Source organism: Anomaloglossus baeobatrachus, chromosome 5 (genome assembly GCF_048569485.1).
Source record: "Anomaloglossus baeobatrachus isolate aAnoBae1 chromosome 5, aAnoBae1.hap1, whole genome shotgun sequence".
NCBI lineage: Eukaryota > Metazoa > Chordata > Amphibia > Anura > Aromobatidae > Anomaloglossus > Anomaloglossus baeobatrachus.
This window is the reverse complement of record NC_134357.1, coordinates 528,913,044-528,927,688: the sequence shown is the minus strand read 5'-3', so window position 1 is coordinate 528,927,688 and position 14,645 is coordinate 528,913,044. Positions and strand designations below refer to the sequence as shown.

At 51.5% G+C, this 14,645-nt stretch overlaps 1 protein-coding gene across 1 annotated transcript in view; it reads right to left on the bottom strand.

Moving 5' to 3' along the window:
* LOC142312157 (uncharacterized) overlaps window positions 1-14,645 on the bottom strand; it is a 228,838-nt gene that overhangs the window by 22,261 nt on the left and 191,932 nt on the right. The gene's annotated exons all lie outside the window — the stretch shown is intronic.

Here is a 14,645-nt window from a genome sequence, read left to right as displayed (position 1 = left end):
AAAAAATGTAAATAAATAATTTTAAAAAACGGTGTACGGTCCTAGACGCAGTGTCGCCAGATCATGGGCACATAGCCTAAAAGTGTTTACAGCAACATTTTTGTGAAGTACCTGTAGGTTCAAAATGCTCCCTATACTCCGAGTAAAATCCTTGAGGGGGTCTACTTTCAAAAATGGGGTCACTTGTGGGAGGGTTTCTGCTGTATAGGTACCTTAGGGGGCCTGCAAATGCGACATGGTGCCCGCAATCTAATTCAGCTTTCCAAAATTCAAATATTGCTCCTTCTGTTCCGCATCCTCCCTTTTGTCCAAACTGAGGTTTCTGACTACATGTGGGGTATCGGCGCGCGCAGAAAAAACTGTGCAACAAATTTTGGGGTCCATATTGTATGTTATTTCTTCTAAATGTGAATAAATTGGGGCTAGAACATTTTTAGGTAAAAATTATAATTTGTTTATTTATTCTATTTCACTTTGTTTTGGGTCCTGTGAAGCACCTAAAGGGTTAATACACTTCTTGGATGTGGTTTTAAGCAGTGTGAGGGGTGCAGTATTTATAATGGTGTCACTTTTGGGTATTTTCTGTCGCCTAGGCCTCACAACGTCACTTTAAATGTGATGTGGTCTCTAAAAAAATAGTTTTGTAAATTTTGTTGAAAAATTGAGAAATTGCAGATGAACTTTGACCCCTTCTAACTTCCTAACGAAAAAAAATTATGTTTCAATAATTGTGCTGGTGTAAAGTAGACATGTGGGAAATGTTATTTATTTATTAAGTAAATGTATTACCGTATTTTCCGTTTTATAAAACGCACCGAATTATAAGACGCACCCCAAATTTTGAGGGAGAAAAACAGCAAAAAAAAAAAAATATGGGGTATGTTTTATAATCTGGTGGTGTCTTACCAGGGAGGGGGCAACAGCGGAGCGGGGGTCACAGGAGGCAGGGGCAGTACTGGAGTACTGCGCGAGTAGTATAGAGGGGGGCGCAGATACTCACTGCGGGTGCTGCTCTGTGCGGGGCCGGTGACACCGCTCTGCTCTGTGCGGCGCCGGTGACACCGCTCTGCTCTGTGTGGGGCCGGTGACACCGCTCTGCTCTGTGTGGGGCCGGTGACGGTGCTCTGGTCTGTGCGGGGTCGGTGACGCCGCTCTGCTCTGTGCGGGGCCGGTGACGCGGCTGCTGTGTGCAGGGGGCGGTGAGTCACCAGCCATTCTAAAGATATTGGCAGTCGGCGGTGAACACTTCAAATAATTGCGGTCAGAGTCGGTGCGTGCGCCGATGAGAGCTTGAGCTGAGAGCTCTATCTGCGCACGCACTAACCGTAGGCGCAATTATTTGAACCCCTGATGGACGACATCTTCAGAATGACCGCACACAGCACAGATCAGCCGCCCGCCGAGCAGAACGGACAGCCGCCCGCCAAGCAGAACGGAGCAGGCGAGCGCCGAGCAGAATGGAGCAGGTGAGCAGAACAGAGCAGGCGAGCGCCGAGCAGAACGGAGCAGGAGAGCGCCGAGCAGAACGGTGCAGGCGAGCACCGAGCAGAACGGTGCAGGCGAGCGCCGAGCAGAACGGAGCAGGCGAGCGCCGAGCAGAACGGAGCAGGCGAGTGCCGAGCAGAGTGGCCCCACACAGAGCAGAACGGCGCCGCCCAATGCACAGAAGAGCTGCGCCGGCAGCACACAACATAGTATTACCCCTGCCTCCTTTGACCCCTCTGCACAACCCCTCGGTAAGCTACATTCGAATTTTAAGATGCACCCCTCATTTTCTTCCCAAAGTTTTGAGAGGAAAAGTGCGCCTTATAATCCGAAAAATACAGTGATTATATGTTTATGAACTATATTGTTTGACATAACTCTCTGGTTAAAGGGCAAAAATAATTAAAAGTTTGAAAATTGTGGGGCGTGTCCTGGCTATGGAGGAGTGAGGATGTGTCTCAGCTCCTGCCACCGGACTACACTACTGACGATTAAACCAGCCCAAGAGCCTGGAAGAAAAGGATATGCAGCGGAGAAGAAGGGAGAGATCCCAGGGGCCCAGCAGCGGGGCGGCACGGACAGAGGAGAAGGGAATCAGAGGCTTCCTTACCAGGCCGAAGCAGAGGACAGCACCGCAGACAACTACCAAGATGGAGAGGCAGGGGAAGCCCCAGCAGCAGCAGAGACAGAGGGAGGAAACCACCCGGGCAGCGGAGGAGAGGCAGCTGATAACCCCAGACAGCCAGCGTGCAAGGTCTCAGGTACACGGGAGCCCTGGAGCAGGGAGCATGGGTACAACCTCCACCATTGCTGATTGCAGACCTGCAGTGGGGAGGCCTCAAGAGGGGGGAGAGGTGCCCTTAACCCTGTCACAGAAGGAGGACAATAACAAATCTCAAGCAGAGGCTATTAATGCTGCAAATGGGGAACAGGGTCCTGCTAGTGGTAATCCCCTATCTTCAGTGAGACACAGCCTGAGTCAAAGTGTGTATGATATGGAAATGCAAGCAGAGTTAGAGCCTGCCACAAGTACAATAAGATCACATGAACCAGGAGTGCTAACAGAACTTAATGAAATCCAGGCACATATCTCTTCTATGCCCACCAGAGAAGATATGGAGACATATATAGCAAGGCTGGAACAGGCATACCGCACAGAGCTGTCGGCCCTGAGGGGGGAGGTGGAAAGAGTGGACACTCAGAACCAAATACAGGCAGCTAAAATACAGAATATAGAAGACACCACTCAGGCACAAGGGGCCATTTTGGATCAACACTCCAGCCAAATACAATATATGGTGGAAGCAATGGACGATGCTGAAAACAGAGGCCGGAGAAACAATTTAAGGGTCCGGGGTTTACCAGAGTCTGTTGAACCTTAGGATCTCCAGAGAGCCCTCCAAGTGATGTTTAATGAGATCCTGGGTGAACCATCAAGCCAACCCCTGGAGCTAGACAGAGTGCATAGAGCGCTTGGCCCTAGACCTACACAGAATGACAGACCTCGAGATGTGATTTGCAGGGTCCACCGTTATGTCCTTAAAGAGGCCATCCTGTTTTAGCTGCGCAGTGGAGTTTCACCATCATACGAGAGGAGCCAAGTCCAGATTCTGCAAGACTTATCCCGTTTCACTTTACAAAGGAGGAGAACACTGAAACCTCTCCTGGACATGCTCCGTTTGTATGAGTTTCAATACAGCTGGGGATTTCCCTTCCGCCTGCAGGTCCGACACGCGGGAAGAATGCATGTTCTTAGGAACCCGACTGATATGCCAACGTTTGCTGCAGCCCTGGACATTCCGTTGGTGCCTATAGAGGAATGGCCGGTGTTTCCAATGGGGGGAGGGGGTGCTGCCCCAGATGGTGATCGGATGTGTGGCCCTCAAAGAGAAAGAAGAGGAAGACCAGTCTGATGTTTGAGGAGTTATTGGTTTATAAACAGAAATTCATTGGGTTGTTTCTCAATAGAATGTACCTCCCAGTTTTGCCAATTTTTTTGCCAGGGGGGATTAAGTCTTTCTGATTATGAGGGAGGGGGGTTCCCTCCCACCTTCCTGGAAGGGGGGGCGGGGGGAGGCACCCCTTGACGGTGTATAACACAATATTCTCTCTAGACTCTGTGTCCCCACATTATATAGGGTTCTGGCTGACAAGCTAAGTTGAATAATTGCTTATTATTAGTCCGGGGCAGGGGGCTCCTTTGTAGAAAGTTCCCTCCCTGATTGGGATAACACGCCATAAAGGAGTGGCGTAGTCTCACCATCCCTAGGTTAGACAGTTTGGTATTCTCTTATACCTATACAGTTACTTTTAGTCTTTTTAGACCCGACGTTAGGGTCTTGTTGTGACCTTGCAGGCGGGAGGCACTCTGACCTCCTTGCCTGTGGTTTCTACTGCTTTGTTGGTAGTTTCTTTTGTATTCTCGACCTTCTTACCTCTTCTCATTTATTTCCTCTTCTCTTTCCCTGCTCTTCCTATCCTACTTGCCTGCACATCTCTCTCTCTCTCCCTAATCCCTGAACCTATCCCTAGAGTCCCCACTGTTCCTCCGCATTGGAATGACGCAGATTAATTGAGGTTCACTAAATGTGAGGGGACTTAATGTCCCGCAAAAACGCTCCCAGATATTTTTTGACATGCACAAAAAAAGAGTCCATATACTATTGATCCAAGAAACACATTTTAAAACGGGCCACCTCCCCATCTTTAGAGACAGATATTACACTAACTGGGTCCACAGTTCCAACCCAGAGTCAAAATCCAAGGGAGTGTGTCCATAGGCATCCATAAGTCCCTGGTGCACACAGGTACTTATGGATACACGGGTGGACACAGAGGGAAGATTTATATTCTTCAAAAAATTAATGTTAACTCATCCATTTTTTGCATTGTCAATTGGTATCTACCGACTAGAGATCCGGCGACGACCTGCTCCTCTCTCCTGTCATCACTGGATGAATTCGCAGAAGGGACCGTGATCGTGGGCGGTGATTTAAACTTAACTTTGGACCCTAAGGTAGACACAACATCGGGACATAACTTTCTCTCAATAAGGAAACTAACAAAGGTTAAACGTTGTATACAGGAACTCAGATTAGTGGATGCATGGAGAACACTACACCCAGTAGACCGTGACTACACATATTTTTCCCCGGCTCACTCCTCGTACAGCCGCATAGACCTATTCCTTATAAGTCAGAAGGTCCTGACATGGCAGATACAGGCCTCTATAGGCAGTATCTCTTGGTCAGATCATGCCCCCATATTTCTGAGCCTCACTATCCCGGACGGCCTGGGAGGCCGTGGTCTCGGTGGCTGAATGATAGTCTGCTGAGGGACCAGGGATGCTTGAAAGACCTGCAGAACACAATAGATGAATTCTTGGAGATACACTCAGGAGACACTACTACCCTACCTGTTCAATGGGAGACACTCAAGTGTGTGTTGAGAGGGATTCTGATCAAACATGGGGCTAGGATTAAGAGGGAGAGAGCCCAAACCATTCTGTCTCTATTTCAAAATATTTCAGACCTAGAGAAGATCCATGAGCAGACATTATCCCCGGTGATACTGACAGAGCTAGTTAAAAACAGAGAGGAACTTAAATCCGTTCTGGACCGACAATACGAGTGATACAGTAATAGACTAAAATGATTTATGTATGAATATGCGGACAAATGTGGCAGACCACTAGCTAGGTTATTACATCCGAGGGGGGACCCCAGTCACATCCCTAAGATCAAAAAATCGGACGGCCTTTTGACTCAGAACCCAATCCCCATAGCGGAGCAGTTTCAAAAATATTATAGTGACCTTTACGACATAAGGGGCAAATTTGGGGATATGCCACAAGAAGCTTTGGAGACTAAAATAAATGATTACATACTTAAAACAGCCCTGCCGACTATACCCAATACTGAGGTTGAAAACCTAGAAGCAGACTTTACAGACACAGAAGTGGCATCTGTTATCAGGGATTCTCCCTCAGGCAAAAGCCCAAGTCCGGACGGATTTACCCCTAAGTTCTATAAAAATTTTCAGACTCAGTTATCCCCGTTCATGACCAAAGTATTTAACTCCATATCTGAAAACTCCCAGTGGGTAGCACAGTCTCTTGAAGCACACATATGTGTTATCCCCAAACCAGGAAAGGACCACTTGCTGGTTACAAATTAGAGACCCATCTCACTGATTAATTTAAATTTGAAATTTTCTCTAAAGCACTTGCCAACAGACTTGCCCCGTCCCTGCCTGGGATAATACATACGGACCAGGTGGGATTCGTAAAAGGCCGGGAGGCACGGGACAACACCAACAAATTGTTTCTCCTGATGGCTCGGTCGAAGGCTCAGTCTCTCCTCATGTGTTTACTTTCAGTGAACGCAGAGAAGGCCTTTGACCGGGTCAGTTGGAGCTTTATGATAGCAGCCTTGAGACAGGTGGGTTTGGGTCAGAAATTTTTGGGTAGAATTGCGGCCCTGTATACGAGACCCTCAGCAAAAGTCAGGACAAATGGGTTTCGATCATCATCCTTTCCGGTCCACAATGGAACGAGACAGGGATGTCCACTGTTATATGTCATAGTCGTGGAGCACCTTGCGGTCGCTCTGAGAAACAACACAAGCATCCACGGGATAGAGGTGGGGGGGAGAACCGTAAGCTGGCTCTATTCGCGGATGACCTTTTCATGTTAATTTCCCAACCACACATATCCTTCCCATCCTTACTCAAGGAGTTCGAAGAGTTTGGCAACTTAAGCAACTTCAATTTTTCCAAATCAGAGGCCATGAACGTGACTTTATCGGCAGAAGACCTTGCAAGAGTATCACAAAACTTCCCTTTTAAGTGGCAACCGTCAGTTTTAAAATATCTGGGAGTTATGGTACCTAGGGATCCAGCAAAAATTGCACATCACAATTTTTTCCCCTTATTAGAGAGAACAGTCAGGGACTTAAAGAAATATGACAAAAAGAGATTGACGTGGTTTGGGCGTATAAACGCGATAAAGATGGATGTGTTACCGAGGTTCCTGTTTCAGACAATACCCATACAGCTACCGCTAAGTTACTTCTCCAAGATCCGGACAGCCTTGTCTGGGTTTGTCTGGGGGAACAGGAGACCCCGAACAGGAATTAAAACTCTGACCAGACACAAAAGTGATGGAGGGCGGGGCTCCCAAATTTTCAGTTATATTACAAAGCAGCTATCCTAACGAGATTACTGGACTGGCATTTTCATAGGAATTCGAAACAATGGGTGGTGATCGAACAGGATATGCTGGGAACTCCCTTACATTTACTCCCATGGTTAAAGAAAGTAGGATTCAGATAGAAAAGGAAATGGAGTTCACGCGGACAGCGATGGGAATGTGGGATGGAGAGATAAAAAAGGGATATCTCTCTCAAGAGCAGGGCCCACTTACCCCTGTATTCGGTAATAAGAAGTTCCCCCCGGGACTCCACCCCCATAGATTCGGGGGATTTACCCGGGTGGATAATACTCGTTTTGGTCACGTACTCCATGGACACACCCTACCAACTTATACTTCCATGCAGGCCACAGGGAGAGAGATTTCCTGGATGGAATATATGCAGTTGAAATCTTTCATCTCGTACCAGGACAGGGAGAGAAAGATGAGGACACCCCCCACTCCTTTTGAGAAAGTATTTTTACTGGGGTCATCACCTGGACATGGCATCTCACTCATTTATAAGATGCTGAACCAGAGAAATAGGGTGGATAAACCTCACTATGTCTGTAGGTGGGGAGAGGAACTGGGAGAGGATATTTCAGAGGACGATTGGAGCAGAGCGTACCTGTGGACCCACAAGCTTTCCTTGGCGTGCGCCGCTCAAGAGAAAAGTTATAAAATTCTCTCAAGGTGGTACCATTACCCGACTAAATTACATGCTATATTTCCCTCTGTGTCTGATGTGTGCTGGAGGTGTGGCACAGACACAGTACAATGCTACACATATGGTGGATCTGTACTAAGCTGCAACCCTTTTGGGACTCAGTGTTCTACCTGTACAAAAAGATGAGCGGAGGTGAAATAGAAAAGTCCCCCCAGGTTGCCCTTCTTTCTATGCTCCCAGGAGCTATTAAAACACAAAAAAGGGACTTGTTGCGATTTTGCCTGGCGGCTGCCCGTATGGTTATCCCACGATTTTGGAAACAGACTAGATGCCCTACGGTGCTGGATTGGTTGGAGGAGATGACAAACCTCCAGAGAATGGAGGAGCTGACAGCAGAATTAAATGGGAGCACAGAAAAATTTACTACAGTTTGGGGACCATGGATTATGTTTATGGAGTCCCCAGAGTTTGTGGAGAGTTTGGCGAACTTTTTGAACTGAGAAACGGTGGGGAGTCTCATTCCTTCCCCCCCCCTTTTTTTTCTTTTTTTCTTTTCTTTTCTTGCTTTCCCCCCTCTCTCCCCCCTTCTCTCTAATTTCCTCTTCTTTATGCTTGTATCTTTCCTCTTCTTTCTTTCTTTTCTGAACATTAATCTGCATTTTTCTAGTTTCATTTTTTATATGAAAAGATTTATCAATAATTCATAAGACAATAGACATACAATGAGAACGAGTATTTCTTTATCGCTTCATTGGGGGACACAGAGACCATGGGTTGTATGCTGCTGCCACTAGGAGGCGACACTAAGCAAAACAAGGAAAACTCCTCCTATGCAGTATACACCCACCAACTGGCAATTGTACCTCAGTTTAAGCTTAGTGTCCATAGGAGGTGGACACACTTGGGGCTGCTCCCAGACCCTCAGGTTTGTATTTTTAATCTTTTCCCCTTTTTCGTTTCAGACACAGCTCGTCGGGCGACAGGGTGTAATCGCTCACCCTGCTCTCCCCCCTAGAGGCCGGTCGCACAGAAGTGGGGTCCGTCCGCCACTTCCGTTGACTTCCGTGCCTGTCTGGCAGGACCCTACCCCCCTAACACTCTCAAGACTGTTTGGGGGGCATCCGCACAGAGGGACAGGCGGATGGTCCTTGCCCCCCTCCCCCTGCACGCCCGCCCTCCACAGCCGGCCTGATCAGGGAGGGGAGACAAAAAATCATTGGAAGATTCCCGTCTCCCTATGTCCTTCCCAGGAGGCCAGGATCAAGCCAAGGAGGACAAGATCAAGCCAAAGAGGACTATCAGCCACCGGGACAGGTACCCATCCCTTGTCCAGGGTCATGGGGGGCTCCGTTTTAAAAAAAAAAAAAAACTGTCTCTTTAAATGATTATCTTTCAAACTTAGCTCCTTACCCCGGGTCAGCTCCCCTCCAGGCAGTACGCTCGGCTCCCCCACACAGCCCCGACCCCGTCCTCGGCGCCGTCCTCGGCCCCCCCTGCGGCCTCACCTCAAAAATTTAGTCCCCGGCTTCCCTCCGGCCTAGCTCCCATCCGGCCACGCCCCCTCCCGGCCAGCCTATCGCGTGAGCCCTCACTTTAGCAGGGCCGCCCGCTCCAGCAGCCAGTCACAGGAGGCCTCTGCGCGCCCTTTCCCAGCCAACCACGGGCCTCCTCTCTCTCTCTCCCGGCCGATACCTGCAACCTGCGCGCCGTTTTTTCGCGCTCTTTTTCTGCTCCTGCTCCGGCCTGGGCTCTCAGCAGCAATCACTGCCCTGCGATCTCCTGTGCGGCAGACACGCTCCACGTGCAGCCACTGGCCTCACGTCCCTGCAGCTCCTCGGAGCCCCCACCTCTGCTCCCTCAGCATGCATAACTGAACAGGACACAGCTCAAACACAGGACGCCAGAATCTGGGTAAGCTCTGCCACTGGGAGGCAGCTCCTTCCCCAGTACCTCATCCACCTGGCATCCTCCTGTCTCTCTTCCCTTGCCTCATTCCCTCTCTTCTGTCCCATGTCCAGCACAAGAGCGACCCGCTCTCAGCCACAGGCCATAGTGCTTCACTTCGCCTGCACTTCTTGCCTAAAGAAGTTTCCCTCAGGGCAGTCCTCCCCCATCTGCGTAGCCTGTAGCACCCCTAACATGACTACTACGGAGCCCCCCACCGCCCGTAACGAGGACTCGGCCCCCATGCCTGGGTGGGCCTCAGCTGTCTCCCAGTCCGTGGACAACCTAACATGTCTCAATCCTTAGCCTCGTCCATAGACCGTCTGTCCGCCTCCTCCTCTGGAGTCCCCCCGGCGACCCAGAGCGAGTCTGAGCCCGCAGCGCCTCCAGCCCGGCAAGGCAGAACCCACAGGAGGTCTAGGAAGCGGTCCCTCTCTGGGTCATCCTCCAGCTCCTCTAGCCCTGCTATGGCCGCCAGAGCATCACGCTCGCTGTCTCCTGCCTCTTCTGCGGCAGCTCCAGATTCGGAGCAGGACTCTGCTTCTGACTCCGATCTGGACTCTGAACATATATCCAAGCTGACCGGTATGATGGACAGTCTGGTCATTGCTGTCAATCAGACCCTAGAGGTACAGGATATTGATCCAGCGCCTACCTGTCAATCAGTCCCTTTCAAAAGAGCCAAGAAGCTGCCAAGAAGCTTTGGCAACCACAGGGAGTTTGAGGATATTTTTTCCAGACAGTGGGAACATCCCGACAAGCGTTTCCAGAAGCGCAAGCGGGCTCAGGTCCTTTATCCCTTCCCACCGGAACTTCTTCAGAAGTGGTCAGTGGCCCCTTCAGTGGATCCTCCGATCTCCCGACTCTCGTCCAGCACCACCTTGCCGCTGTCTGATGGCGCCTCCCTGAAGGATCCCTCGGACAGGACCATAGAATCCTTAGCCAGGTCGGCCTTTGAAGCCTCCGGCTCTGCCATCACTCCAGCCTTTGCAACCACCTGGGTTTCCAAGGCTGTCTCCGCCTGGGCAAATCTCCTTCGGCGTGGTATCCTGACTGACGCTCCCAGACCAGAGCTGGCAGATCTGGCAGATCAGATCACTCATGCCGGAAAATATCTAGTCGCTGCGTCCCTTGACTCTGCTGCTTCCGCTGCCCTGGCAGCCGGCAACATTACTGCAATCTGCAGAGCCCTGTGGCTTAAAGCGTGGAACGCGGACTCAGCATCCAAAAAGTCTCTCACCAGTCTTCCCTTTGTCGGTGCCAGACTCTTCGGAGAAGAGCTGGACAAGATCATCTCTGAGGCTACGGGAGGCAAGAGTACCTTCCTCCCCCAACAGAGGACCCCTCGTGCCCCTCCAAAGCGGCGGCCTTTTCCCTTTCGCCCCTTTCGTCAATTCTCCACCAACACCAACTCACGTCGGGAGCGGTCCCCAGCGCGTCAGGAGAGACGGAAGCCCTCCTTTAAGGCAACACCCCACTGGCGTTCCTGGCGTTCCCGTGGCCAGCAGTCCAAGTCCTCCAGGTCCAGATCCCACAGATTTTCCTCCGCATGACTGGGCTCCCGTCACCGGGTCCCCATCCAGGGTCGGCGGTCGTCTCCGCATGTTCAGAAGCACGTGGCTTTCCGTGATAGACGACGCCTGGGTTCGAGACGTCGTCTCTCACGGCTACAAGATAGTTTTCTTCGCTCCCACGCTCACGCTTCGTCCAGTCCAAACCCCCCAAGGATCCCTCCCTCACAAAGGGCTTCTTCGCAGCCATTCAGGCCATGCGAGACTCTGGGGTCATCATCTCCGTACCCCCTCAAGACAGATTCCGGGGTTTTTATTCAAACCTCTTCGTGGTACCGAAGAAGAATGGCACAGTCCGCCCCATCCTGGATCTCAAGCGCCTCAACAGGCGGGTCCGCCTCCGGCGATTCCGCATGGAGTCTCTGCGCTCAGTGATAGCGTCCATGGAACCAGGGGAGTTCCTTTGCTCGGTGGACATCCAGGACGCCTATCTCCACATCCCGATCTTTCCAGCTCATCAGAGATTCCTACGCTTCATGGTTCAGGGGCATCACTTCCAGTTCATTGCCCTCCCATTCGGGCTCTCGACAGCTCCCAGAGTCTTCACCAAGGTGATGGCTACTGTCATGGCTATTCTTCGGACCCGGGGAATTCTAGCCATCCCGTATCTGGACGACATTTTGATCAAGGCTCCCTGGGTGGCGGAGTGCCGCGACAGTCTCAACATCACTCTGGATACTCTATCCCGTCTCGGCTGGTTGATCAACAGACCAAAGTCATCTCTGATCCCGACTCAACGCATCTCATTCCTCGGCATGATCTTCGATACCACGCAAGCGAAGGTTCTTCTGCCCAAGGACAAACTCACAGCTATTCTCAGGGGGATTTGGAAGCTCCAACGCGCACCTCGCTGCTCCCTTCGATACTGCATGAGCATTCTCGGGAAGATGGTGGCGTCAATGGAAGCGGTGCCCTACAGTCAATTCCACACTCGCCCCCTTCAAGGTCTCCTTCTCGCAGCATGGGACAAGTCCCCTCACTCCCTGGATTGACCAATTGCGATCCCTCCTCGAGTCAGAGAGTCATTGGAATAGTGGAGATGCTCTCCCTTCACCCTCCAAGGGAGATCATTTCTTCCCCTTCGATGGAGGGTTGTCACGACAGACGCCAGCCTGCTAGGATGGGGGGCCACTTTCCAGGACCTCACAGTTCAGGGTCGCTGGACCGAGCCGGAAACCAAACTTCCCATCAACATCTTGGAACTCAGATCAGTTCGCCTAGCTCTCTTTCATTGGAAGGCTCTGCTTCGCGGACACCCAGTTCGGGTGCAGTCCGACAATGCAACCACTGTAGCCTACATAAACCATCAAGGCGGAACACGCAGCCGAGCGGCAATGAGAGAGGTATCTCAAATCCTCGACTGGGCCGAACAGAACATCCCAGCGATTTCGGCCGTCCACATCCCGGGCATGGACAATTGGGCCGCCGACTTCCTCAGCCGAGAGGGCCTCGACGCGGGAGAGTGGTCCCTCAATCCCAGAATCTTCGAGCAGATCTGTTCCAGGTGGGGGACCCCCGACGTGGATCTCCTGGCCTCCAGGTGGAATCACAAGGTCCCCCAGTTCGTCTCCAGGGCAAGAGACCCACTAGCGCTCGCAACGGACGCCCTAGCGATCCCCTGGACGCAGTTCTCTCTGCCGTACCCCTTCCCTCCACTTCCGCTTATACCCAAGCTAGTCAAGAAGATCAAGGCGGAGGGAGTTCCGGTGATTCTCGTGGCCCCAGATTGGCCTTGTCGCCCGTGGTACGCAGAGCTCGTGCACCTTCTCGCCGACGTTCCGTGGAGACTTCCAGACGTCCAGGACCTTCTCACTCAAGGGCCTTTTCTTCACCAGAATTCACAGTCGCTCAATTTAACGGCATGGCTGTTGAAGCCGCAGTACTAACTTCCGCGGGATTCTCAGAAAAGGTCGTCCAGACAATGATCAAAGCTCGGAAGCCTACCTCTTCCCGCATTTACCTCCGGACATGGAAGGCCTATTTCCGCTGGTGTGAAGCTAACCAGGTCACAGCCATGACATTCTCCTTGACAGTTCTGTTGTCATTCCTACAGTCTGGTCTGGATGCTGGATTAGCACTCAGCTCCCTCAAGGGTCAAGTGTCTGCTCTTTCCATTCTCTTTCAAAGGAGGATTGCCTCTCGCTCACAGGTTCGCACATTCATTTAGGGGGCCGTGCATGCGGCGCCCCCCGTTCAACCTCTGGTGGAGCCCTGGGACCTCAACCTGGTTCTGTCTGTTCTCCAGAATTCCCCCTTCGAACCTATGCAGATGTCCCTCACGTTCCTCTCTTGGAAGGTCGCCTTCTTAGTTGCCATCACGTCAATCAGGCGGGTATCTGAACTAGCGGCGCTTTCCTGCCGCTCTCCATATCTTGTCTTCCACCAGGATAAGGTAGTCCTCCGTCCGGTTCCGTCCTTTCTGCCCAAGGTGGTTTCCTCTTTCCATCTTAACGAGGACATTGTTCTCCCCTCCTTTTGTCCGAATCCTTCGCACCCTCGTGAGATTCTTCTCCACAAGCTGGACTTGGTCAGAGCTCTCCGTTTGTACATTTCCAGGACCTCTCAATTCAGATGGTCGGATTCCCTTTTTGTACTTCCGTCTGGCCCGCGCAGAGGCCTACCTGCCTCCAAGTCCTCCATTGCGCGATGGATTCGCTCTGCCGTACTGGAAGCCTACCGGGTAAGAGGGAGAAAGCGCCCACTCAGGATTACGGCCCATTCCACCAGGGCGGTGGGAGCCTCGTGGGCGGTCCGTCACCACGCTCCAGCGTCGCAGCTTTGCAAAGCGGCCACCTGGTCTTCGCTCCACACTTTCACAAAGTTCTACAGGGTCCACACTTTCGCATCTTCCGATGCGAGCCTCGGTAGACGAGTTCTGCAGGCTGCAGTGGACCGAGGTCAGCCCTGAGAGTAACATTAGACCCACCCGTGGGACTGCTTTAGGACGTCCCATGGTCTCTGTGTCACCCAATGAAGCGATAAAGAAGAAGGGAATTTTGTTTACTTACCGTAAATTCCTTTTCTTCTAGCTCCTATTGGGAGACCCAGACAATTGGGTGTATAGCTTCTGCCTCCGGAGGCCACACAAAGTATTACACTCAAAAGTGTAACCCCTCCCCTCTGCCTATACACCCTCCCGTGCATCACGGGCTCCTCAGTTTTGGTGCAAAAGCAGGAAGGAGGAAACTTATAAATTGGTTTAAGGTAAATTCAATCCGAAGGATGTTCGGAGAACTGAAAACCATGAAACAATTGAACATGAACAACATGTGTACACAAAAGAACAACTAGCCCGAAGGGAACAGGGGCGGGTGCTGGGTCTCCAAATAGGAGCTAGAAGAAAAGGAATTTACGGTAAGTAAACAAAATTTCTTTGGCACCACGAATAAGTTGGAGTAAAAACCGCGACCCTGTTCCTGAGTGGGAACGGGGGTCACGACTCCTTCTTTTTTCAGAGCGTCCACTGCTTGAAAAAGTGCGTCTGCTCGCGCGGGGGGTGGGGAGGTTCTGAAGAAACGAGTCGGAGGACGAGAGCTGAACTCTATCCTGTAACCGTGAGACAGGATGTCTCTCACCCATCGGTCTTGAACATGTGGCCACCAGGCGTCGCGAAAGCGGGAGAGCCTGCCACCGACCGAGGATGCGGTTCGGGGATGCCGTGAGTCATGAGGAGGCCGCCTTGGAAGCAGTGCCTCCGGCGGTCTTTTGGGGGCGTGACTTAGACCGCCACGCATAGGAGTTCCTCTGGCCTTTGTCCTGTCTATTGGACGAAGAGGACTGTGGCTTGGCG